The sequence below is a fragment of the Cricetulus griseus genome, chromosome 7, assembly GCF_003668045.3.
Source record: "Cricetulus griseus strain 17A/GY chromosome 7, alternate assembly CriGri-PICRH-1.0, whole genome shotgun sequence".
NCBI classification, from domain to species: Eukaryota; Metazoa; Chordata; class Mammalia; order Rodentia; family Cricetidae; genus Cricetulus; species Cricetulus griseus.
The window spans coordinates 21,880,638-21,892,784 of record NC_048600.1 but is presented as its reverse complement, the minus strand read 5'-3'; positions in this window follow the sequence as shown (position 1 = coordinate 21,892,784).

Genomic DNA, 12,147 nt, shown 5'->3' with positions numbered 1-12,147 from the left:
CAGAGGATATGATGCCTTCTTCTGACCTCTTCAGGCTCTTGCAGGCATGTGGTGCACGTAACCTCACAAAGACCACACACACACACACACACACACACACACACACACACACACACACAAAGAGCAAATCTTTATTTAAGATGAAGAAGTGCAAGTGCTCCCTGAGAAACACATGGCTTATATAGAACAGGTAAGAATGAAACTAGCATTAGAATAATGTACTTGGTACCCATGGTGGGAACGAATGGTTAGACGGAGGGAGAATAGGGAGACTGCATCAGATAGCAGTTTCATGGTGCTCTTTCTAAGAGACAGGGACCTTCTGAGGTACCCTGAGAGTACTCAAAACACACATCTGTATTTGGGAAGTTAACAGTAGGGTGGAAAACAGACTAGATGGGCACTTAACTTTAAAAAAAAATTATGTATGGGGTGGTGGTGAAGTGGGGAAGCCAGAAGAGGGATTGGATTCCCTGGAGCTGGAGCTTCAGGTGGTTGTGAGCCATCTGACATAGGTGAACTGGACTCTGGTTCTTTATAAGAACAACAAGCACTCTCTAGGAAATTTTTACACTGATGAATTTAGATGAGGTCGGTTGGATGAGGTCTACACTCAGACAGTGATGGGGATAGTAGAGAGGATGTCAGAATTTGATAAGGAGCTTACTCTAGGCAGACTGGGGCAAATGGTAACTTCTACTGAAGGCAATCAGTGAAATCTAAATCTAAGTTTCCATAGTAGTAAAGGAAGTCGGGAGAGTGTCTTTGGATGAAATCCTATACTGTCATCCCAATTTAGGAGACTTTTAAAAAGCACAACAAAAATAACATATACACATTTTGTTTCTTAAAGGGCAGATGGAAATACATCATCTCTCAGAAAGAAAGAAAAAAATGACACTGGTCTTTTTAAGGTTGGTTTTTATTTTAGTATAACAAGTATAGCAGAAATGACCCAAGTCCTTGAACTTTCACCAACAGTAGAGGAATTACTGAAGTCAGCTGCTCCCTTATTTCAACAATAATGAGCAAGTGACAGGCAGTGAGGCCAGGTGATTTGCAGAACTTGGTTAACTATATTATAAATTCTGTAAGACAACCTGCCATTAGAAGAGGTCCCCAAGCTTTTGAATTAAAGGATTTATATCATGCAGACATTAAAAGTTAGTGTACTCCCAGCTTTGTAAATTATTTTTTGATATGCCTCCATCAAACCACTAATTTTCATGTTGCTTTATTTATTGAACCTATAATTAACATTTATGATTCTCACCCTTTATTCTAGTTATGACCAGCTATTCCATGGGTGGTTGATAATGTGACATAAAAATGAAAAAAAAACCCTAAATACATGAGCTGTTCATTCTGTGCTAAATACAACAGTTTACATATCTCTTAGTTTATTTAATAGCTAGAAGATAAATGTTCTGATTGTAGATGAAGAAAATGTGACACAGAAAGGTGAAGTGCTGAATCCAAGATCAAAACCACAAATAGGCTGCATATATGTTTTAATGGCAGAATATATGCTTAGCACAGAATGGTGGGCTTAACTCTAAGTGCCATTAAGAAAAAAAACATAACAAAAGATCCCATAAGGGATTAATCTTTAAGCATAAGATCAGCACTATGCTCACTGTTTTCTGCTTTCTTTAGTTACTAATAATCTCCCACAATACTTTAGGAGATCGAGAGTACTGGATGGCTATAAAAAATAAACAAAAATTAATTAATAATTGAGCCATTGGAAATTTCAGAAATTGTAGATCCCATTTTATCCACATTGGATTATAGAAGCACAGTGAAATATCCTAGCAGCCTGAGACCCAAAGAATTGGATACAGGCTCCCTGGCACTTTCTCTCAGAGGCTGATATTTGGAGTAGGCAAAATTTATGGGTAGGTATGGGAATGCACAGGTTTTCTTGTACATGGGAAATACATAGAATGGGTATAGAATCTTGGGAAACTAGAAAAGGATGTTTTTCTCTATCATCTTGGTCATCTACCTCAAATGCAGAGACTTAAACAGTCTCTCAATCTCCCTGGTGAGTCAATGAGAAGAGATCGAAGCATGACAAAGCATGTCAGTCTGGTAGCACATGCACAGGACAGGGCACAACTCACGGGGTATCATAAGAAATTATTACCTACTCTTAACATTCTCCTTTTTCCTCCAAACAACAAAGCAGAATGAAGCAACGAATGGCAACAACAAAAACCTCAGTAGGCACTAGCAGTTATTCTTCAAAAAGAAAGCATGTGATGGATTAATCTATCTTTCCAAATAGTCACTTAAGTTGTAGACACACAGAGCACAATGTTGACACTTGATATAATCATGATACTATCTGGCCTGTATCTTCAGGAATGAAAGATTCACCCTGGATAAAAAGCCTTAGGTACTAGCAACTAAGTGATTTGAATTTGGTTATGGGTCACTGTGTATATACAGTCCAAATAGAGACACAAAACCATACTCCTAGTTATATTTAGTGGCCAATAGTTGTATTCAGTGGCTGTTTTCCATGAAATCCAAGTGTCCCCCTCAAACAATACAATCATTTCCTATTGAAGTTGGTTGCTGACCAGATTTTGATGCTAAGAATTTATTGTTGAAGACATGAATCACACACTTTGGATATAGGACACCTAGAAACCAAGTTGGAACTGGGCTGGAAGCTTTATTGTTGTTTAACTTACATAATGCCAGAAGATGCTATGCTGCTGGGGGTAGAAGGCTATCAAAACTCTTTTCCAGTTGTGTTCCTTCTAAGCTATCATACTGACCTGCCTAGGCACTTCTGGTGTGCCCACTGGAGCAATTGTGACTTAGTTATGAGGAGGGGTAATCAACTACTTTCTGGTTAGATTTGAGGCTTGCCTCACTGTAAGGAACCCATACTTTGAACTTTTAAACTGGTCAATGGTCCATGGTTAGTGTCTTAGTTACTTTTTAATGCTATGATAAGACACAATGACCAGGGCAGTTTACAGAAGATAGCATTTATCAGGGCTTACAGTCATAGTGGGTCCATGACCATGTATGGGACCACAGCAGCAGGCAGGCAAACATGGTCGTGGAGCAGTAATTGAGAATTTATATCTGATACACAAGCAGGAGGCAGAGAGTGAGAAAGCTCACTGGGAGTGGCATGGGCTTTTAAAATCTTAAAGCTTTGCTCCCTGTGACATGTCTCCTCCACCATTCCTAAACAGTTCCACCAACTGGGATTCAAGCATTCAAATATATGAGTTTATGGCAGCCATTCTACTCACTAAGAGGACCATAGCTGGAGAGGTCAATGGCTTTAGAAGGATACCTATTAGCAATGCTTTGATAAATGGACATGTTATTAAACTGATGTCTAATGTGTTTGTACCTACAGATCCATGCTTCTCTCCCCACCCCTCTTGCTCAGAAAATCTTCTTATAGAAGCACTTAAGGCATAGTATCAGAACTAGCTAAGATGCCAACAATAAAGGGTGATGGAGTGTTCAGCTACCACTCCTTCCAAGCCTGAAGTAACACCACAGAAGGGGCAGAAAGAATGCAAGAGCTAGAGGACAAGTGAGTATGCCAGGGAAAGGTCATCTGGACAGGACAGAGCCATCGCCCTTCAGAACATCTACAGATATAGATACGTGCATGAGACCTGTGCAGGAGTATGCCTGTCATTTCATTGTGGATGGAAAGGGTCACATAAAATTTCACACCTTCTTGAGAGATTATTGGCAGCTAATGTTTGTTGGGGAGTGGTGTCATTTCATTGGTTGTATAGCTACTGAAAAGATGTTTGTACTCCAATCATGGATAAATAGCCATAATTATGTAAGCAATCTTCATCAAATTCAGTAGTCCCCTCCCACAACATGAAAGGTGGAGTTGGAGGAGGATTTCTTGGGAATAAGGAAGCCTTCAGTGGAATGGATTGGGAATGTCAGAGAGTGAAGGGGGTATGAATAACTAAAACAAGCTATTAATATTCATAAAATTCAAAGATTTTTCTTTAAACTTTATGGTCTTTATCTGATAGCTATATTTTTGTCTCTGTGTATATATTGCATTCATTATAGTTATATATGCTACAGTCAAATAAGAATTACTTGAAATTTTATTTCAATTGAGAAAAAAGTCAGTTTGAACCCAATTTATGTCATGGTAACTTCTAGAGAAATGTTAAAAATTTTCTTGCACACCTAAATAATGAAATCTTTTCTTGAACCAAGCTTGCATTTTGATCTTGCTTCCCCCATGCCTTACAATCTAATGAATTTTTAATAGCTCACGTGTTCAACTCTCTTCCTCAGCCCTAAGTGTGTCTCTACCATGCTACTCCTTGAAGACTTCCTTGTTCACTTTCTCTTTTCTTATGAGCACATATATTTTCTCTTACAGAGGACCAGTGAAATACACCCTCTTCCCAGAAAGCTTTTCCTTCTCAGCACCTTTTTCTCTTTCTTCAGCATCATGTATCTGTGACAGGATACATCAGAAGCAAGCATAGTCCTCTTTTGAGAGTTGCATGGCTACCAGTATATTTCTTTTTCTTCTTCAGTGCGTATCGTAGATTACAGGAAGTGGCATTTGATCAATAAGCTTTTGCTAATTGACACCGGATTGCTTGCTATTGCCAGAAAACAGACGACTATAATGTAGGAAGCATCAATCTTGAAATCGCAGTATCTGTGTTCAGATCTTGCCTTCATCGTAGAATGCTGTAACCCAACAAGAGTCACAGGATGCTGCCGGTCTTCACTTTTCATGTGCAAAATCTGGGTACAACATTCAACTGACAGATTTATGGTTCAAATGAGTCAATCTGACACTTCCATAAAAATATAGTATAAACTGGAAAGCTCTGTGTTTAAGTCTTTGAGGAGAAAAGCTCCTTCTAGATTTGGGGCCATGCTTGATCAAGGATTCTTATTTCAGAGACCAATATGGAACTTTATGCTGTTATTTCAAACTAAACAAGTTGGCTGGCTCTTCTTCCTCTGACATGGACCCCCCACACATCACTTCACAGTTGGGTAGAGCTTGCTTTCTGATTCAATGCCTTTTTATAGTCACTTTCCTCACAAGCCAGCTAAACAGAACACACTCTTCTCACTGCTAATCAATGCCACATGTAGTACAATGAGCAATTAAGGCAAGAAAAGGGAAGAGGGCATTAATAATAGAATGCTTGATTATGTGGAGATGAGTACCTGAGATTGTGTTTGTGTGCTCTGTTGGAAGGTATAATTTAATTATCTAGGTTGGGAAGGTTTTAGATGTGACAGGAAACTAATCTTCCACTTCTGCAATTTCATTTCCCCCCTTTCCTCTGAAAAGTCAGAAACGAAGTTTTCAAACATGCAGATAGATGTGCCAGCATCAACTCTTCTGGATCCTCCCTCCTCTTCCGCAAGCATGCATCTCCTCCAGATCAGGGGCCATGAGTAATCACAAAACTTTCACTCCTCTCTGTTCTTACTGCTCAACTTTTATCCTTAGCCAAATGTATCACAAAAGTAGATAGGACAGATGCCAATCTTAGGGAGATGCTTTGAGAACCTAAGCCTCTAAAATGTAGGCCAATGAAGAAACCCTGGAGAATTATCCTAGTGTTACCTATAATAATTGAGCAATATAATACCAAGATAGTCTAATTGCAACAAGTACACTTCAACCTCCCAATCCCAAGAATATTTGTGATACTGCATTTAGTTGTAAATATGCTAGAGGAGGTTAACTTAGAAGGGATTATGAAGTAAGTAGGAGAAAGTTGAGCTTGTACCTGTGAGGGTACACTTGAGAGCCAGAGGCAGGCAGATCTCTATGAGGTCAAGGATGGCCTGGTCTACATAGTGAGTTCCAGACCAGCCAGGGCTACTACATAGTGAGACCCTGTCTCAACAGAAAAGTGGCATTTGTTGTTTACCTGAAATGCAAGTATCTTGTATTGTCATTTAAGAAATATATATGTGTTATTTAGAAGAACCATATTGACATTTTTTTTAGAAAAAATGGGAACTCTCAAACCAAATTCTATAGCGATACCTGAAGATGAATTTTTATGTCCCACACTAAGATCCTAAATCTGTGGATACAATTGCCTGGTTGTGTGGTACTGAATTTCTCAACCCTAGATTATAGTCACAGGCTAGTTGACTTCTCCATGATTCAGTTTATCCATCTACAAAATAAAAGTAATAATAGCCTAAGGTGTCTTATTTTTTTAACTAAATGAATAAAACCATGCCATGTTCTCTGATCAGTACATGGGCATAGTAAGCACTCAGTATACATTGTTGATAAACAGCAACTTATTTATTTCATCAGCTCAGCATCATAAGGACCATAAGATGTCACATTCGATAGAATTTTGGAACAAACCCAGATAACCTTGGTAGAGCAGTCTTTGAATATCACTTCAGGAGGAAATGGACTGCCACTCTCAAACTGCACCAGATTACTAGTATGAGGACTTAGCATAAGCCATGAATGAATACTGTATCTATGCTTGGAAGACTGATACAGTAGCTCCTATTAGTACAGGAAGAGCATCAGAACTTTATATTATAACCAAGATTGACCATGCTGCTGAGAGGTGACAGCCTGCTGATGAGAACATTGCAATATGGATGCCTCTTTAATGAGCCAGCTCATTAGTGAAGAAAGCAAATTATGAAACACTGAAAAAAATTTCCTCCTGTCTTTTCAATCAATATGAACACACGATTCAGTGCCACAGTGCAAATGATCCCAGCCTGAGCCTTTTTCCCTGCCTGAGGTTATAGTCTTAGCTTGCTCTTCTTTCATATGGGCTGCTTGCCTCCAATCTGTAGCCTGGACATGTAATCATTCACATGTTTCTCTTTTATCTCTAAAAATAAGCACATATGGTCTTTGTGGTTTAAAGCATTTAAAATTACTCTTTAAGAGAGCTGAATAATAGAACCATGACACCTCTATGTAATCAATTGAACACTAGAACTGACAGACACAATCTGGATGTGCTTCAGGGTTGAAGACTACACATCCCTTGATGTGGTACTGGTAACTGATGTGACCAGTTAGCCAGCTTGAGCCTCAGTTTTCCCAACTGCAAAAAGACAGTGATATTCCTGGATCTCATGAGACTTTTGTGAAACTCTCAGGAAATGATACATGTGAAACAATTATGAAAACTATTAAAACAACAAGAAACTGTTTTTATTGTTATTAACTTTCACAGTCAGTGAGAGACAGAAGTTTTGTGTGAGAGACATTACCATATGTTTCCACACACTGGATTTGGTTCATTATTCGTTGCAAGAGGAACAGTCAAATTAAAATGTTGAATTCAATTGTCTGAATCAAATATTTTTATTTCTGTGATGTGAGTGAAATTCAGGCTGTCACCTTAAAAGAAAGTGACTTCCTCTAAGTTCTCCTGACACATACACTCAGGTATTACTGCCAAACAGTGACTGAGTTCTATGGAGTTGGGAAAATTCTCTTGGTACACTCTTCGTGAGTGCACTAAGATAATGTTTTAATTTCATTTGGACAGGACACATTCACTTTGTCCTCTTTGACAATATTTCAGGAGGGCTAAAATAACGTAGAGGTAAATAAAAATAATAGTAACCTAAGACAAAGGTTAACTTCAGTTCAATGACCTTGGTTAGCCCAAGTCAGAAAAACTTCCTTCACTATGGTGCTTCCTAAATAGACTTCAGAAAGGCTTGCTTAAATAAGATGGACCTTTATAGAAATGTATAATTTTTAATGTAGGGTGGAGAGCATCAACTTGACTAGGCTGTGGTATCTAGTTGTCTGGTCAAACATGTGCCTAGCTATAGTTGTAGAGGTATTTAAAAAGATTTAATTAACGTTTAAGTCAGTAGACATTGAATAAAACATATTCCATAATGTTAGCCAGTCTCAACTAGTCAACTAAAGGACTTGGGAAAAAAGACGGAAGAACCACAAGAGGAAGCAATTCTATCTCCAGACTTCCAGCAGACTTAAGCTCCCAAACCAGCTCTCACAGGGGTCCTCAGCCTGTTGATTTGTACTGAAAGTTTTGGACCTGAGGGTCTCAAAATTACCTAATAAGGGATTTTCATTGTATCTGTTTCACCTTTTAGTCTTAGAGATACTGATGGTTTAAATTCAGGTTTTAACCCTTGGAAGACTTGAAAGCATAGCAGTAGACTCATATGGCTTGTAGGGGGGTGTTTAATTAAATCAATTATCAACAATATTTAGGACATTCTCCTTCAATTTTGTTGTTCTCCAGGGAAGAGACATTGGCTTCAGATCCTGTAAATGTGAAGGTGATGTGAAGAAATTGGCTGTGTGCTAGGCAAATGTCAAGGACACAATGATCTATTCTGGGGTTTAATATATATTTGTTTCCATAGATACCAGAGTAAAAAGACTAATTATGCAAACATCTCTTCCAAATGTATTTAAATTCCATCTCTGATTTTGTGAACCTCCCAACATCTTATTCAATGTCTTCATTTCTCTGTTAATAAAATGTAAATGCTTTATTAAGCCTGTAGCAGAGATGTTAATGAATAGAAATTCTGTACTCTATTAGCACAGAGATGGAGATATGCACCAAATTTTGTGTAGCCAGAAGTTTTTGAACATATGAAAATACCCAAAGAAAATTTCTTAAATTTTCAGATAAAATTGAAGTCAGATCTAGAAATCTAGGTGCCCAGAAATGTCCCACTGTGTGTTTCATAAAGGACCAAATTTGTAAGTATAGTTATAATACTATATAGATTTTATCTTAAATTTTATAGTGTGTGTGTGTGTGTGTGTGTGTGTGTGTGTGTGTGTGTGTGTGTGTGTGTGTGTAAAACATGCAGTAGAGGAGACTATCAGGTCTGCTACTTTATCACTCTCTAGCAGTCATTGCTGGCTTCTACATGTGTGCTGGTGACACAAACTCAAATCTTCATGCTTATGCAGCAAACATTCATACTAAGCTATCCCTCTATCCCTACATTATTTCCCAGTGAGGAGTTCATTCCTATGATTCTCAAGCATCTCAGAGTTTTTGGCACAAATACACTATGAATGAAGTAAGGAATACGGGTGGATAGATGCACAAACCTACCATGAATTTTTATCTGTTTTTCGTCTTCATTTTTACCTATTTCAAGAGCTAGCTCCTCCCCTGGAGACACTTTTAAACATGCTACCTCAAACTAGCTTTGTCACTTGCTTATAAATATTTTAATTTCAATAACATAAAGAGTAAGCTCTTAGTCATTTCATCAATATCAATTTCTTGTCTGTTAATGTATAGAACTCATACCAAATTACTAGGTCATATTATTAAGCAGTTACAATGTACTTCAGCAACTACGTAGTTGTTTACCTATAATTGTGATTAGATAACAATAAAATACCTGCATGTCAATTTTAAAACTAAACAAATTCTTCTTTAAATACAGAAAGAAAGAAAGGAAGAAAGAGAAAGAAAGAAAGAAAGAAAGAAAGAAAGAAAGAAAGAAAGAAAGAAAGAAAGAAAGGGAAAGAAGGGGAGAAGGAGGGAAGAAAGGAGCAAACAAAGAGGCCTTTTTTTCTTAAGATTCTATGATCTGAGAGAACTGGAAAGGGATTCTGTGTCCAAAAGTTATTCCATACAATCCAACTCTGGGTAGATACTACACAGTCAGTTCCTTTAGCACAGTGGTTCTCAATCTGTGGGTTGAGACACCTTTTGGGGGTTGAACAACACTTTCACAGGGGTCACCATTGGAAAATGCAGATATTTAAATTACAGTTATGAATAGCAGTAGAAATAATTTTATGGCATTGTGGAGTCACCACAACATGAGGAACTATGTTAAAGAGTTGGAGCATTAGGAAGGGTGCAAGCCATTACTTTACAGGATTAAATAGCAGAGCCAACAGTGATAGTGGCTGGGGCCACCATCATCCTAGCAATCACAACACTGGAGACTTAGTGCCCAGAAATTCCTCATTGCCTAGGTACCCATATGATGATAAGAGGTGACATTTAACCACCTGGGAAATGTTAAATATAACAGCTCCAACAATACAGTTCTGATTCTTCTTCATCATCTCTTTTAGGTTTTTTTTTTTTTTGTGTGTGTGTGTGTGTGTGAGAGAGAGAGAGAGAGAGTCTGTCTGTCTGTATATTTGCATGTATGCATGTTTATGCATGTACAGATGTATATATGTGAAGGACAGAGGTCAAACTCAAGTATGATTCTTAGAGATGTAATTCATTCACCTTGGTTTTTGAGTCAGGGTTTCTTACTTTACTGGAACTCACTAATTCAGCTAAGGGCTGGTTGGCCAGCGAGCCCCAGAGATCAATTTGTCTCTGTTTCCTGCTAATCATTCCTTTTTAATTTATCAATTCATCTTATTCTGATGGCTGAATAGTGTCTAATTATATTTATGTACCACACATTCTTGACTTAGCCCTTGTTTAATATCTATGTTGATTCCATATCTTAGCTATCATGACAACAGAAGCAAGGAGAATGGGTATACAGATGTCTGCTCCTCATGCCAATATAATTTTCCATTGCCATGCATCCAGAAGAAGGGTAACTGGATCTCACTACAGACTTCAAGATGATAAAAAAATAACAATAAAATAAATGTTTTATTATATCATAGTAAGTAGCTTTCATATGGCAAAGGAAAAATCAGCAGAGTGAAGGAAAAATCTCTAGAATGGAAAAATGTTTTTGAAAACTATATATCCAACAAATAATAAGGAGGCTACATAAGAATTTAAAAATTCAGTAAATGATGTTAATGATCTTGAGTGTCCTCTACTGGCCAATCAACAAGCTGATTGAGAAATGATACCTACCATTTCTCAAAACACAATGGATCATGTGACTTCCTGTTGCCTTCTTGCCATTCAATAATAAAACCCTCAGATAAGCAAATTAAAAAAATGGGCCTAGGAAATGAATATTCATCATCAGGGGAAATTTAATTGGCCAGCAAATTTATAAAGAAATGCTCCACTTCTTTAGCCACTAGAGAAATTCAAGTCAAAATTACAAAGAGATTTCACTTCATCAAGTTAAAATAGCTATTATAAAAATGAATTAATATGAAATGCAGATAAGGATGTGGAGAAAGGATAATTCTTATGCATTCCTTTTTGTAAGAAGTCACTGCAATTGCAGGGGAGGATGGTATGGGTTCCCGAACGCTCTGGAAGTTTGAGAGAGTTGGTTGGAATGATTTTGCCTTGGTCTCTTCTTACATAAAATAGAGATGATGATACACCTGTCACAAAGAGTTCCTGTACTGATGGAATGGGTTAAGACTGACTGGAAATTTCATTTGCCTAAACCCTGGGCAGCTTGTGAAGGAATTTTATATTTATCCAAGAGCTAAACAAATAGAGAACAAAATATGTGTTTTGTCTTTTCTTATTTCTTTGAGAAGAAATGGTAAATAGTAAAGAAACTCATCCTGGGGGGGGATCACATGATGTGCTGTTTTGGGATCTTCCCTCATTTTGCACAAACTCACCTTCTCTGTCCCCTTCTGAAGTTAGGAAGTGGTGCTCCTTAGAAGACAAGTCCTGAGATTTGGAGAAGTTTAGGTAATTTACCAAAGTATAACTTATTTAAGTATAATTAACTCATATAAATTTGGCTTTTTACTTTCTAGTTCCTTATTCCAAAAGGAAGTAAAACTGAGCCACTCCTTAACACACACACACACACACACACACACACACACACACACACACACACACACACAGGTTGAGGGAGTTTGCAAACTTTGGTTTAAACGTAAAAATTCACACTAAGATGTTCATGGTCTATGATGGCTTTTATTGATCAACTGATAACCTAGTTGAGGAGATACACCTACCAAGTGTCATTTGCTTTCTTGTCTTTTGCCATTTCTGAATTTCTATCTCTTGAAGATGTCTCTAATGTCAAACCATTTTTGCCAAGACCCTGAGAATCTCCTTCTTTTGGGAGACCACCGTGTCCTTTGATAACTAAGAATGTTCACCAGTGGAAATGTACAGACAGGGTTTTGTTTTCAAATTGTATTTATTTTGTGTGTTCATGTATGTGCAATGTGTGTTTATGTGTGTATGCAGGCATGCTGACATATGGACATGCTTATATATAGGCTCA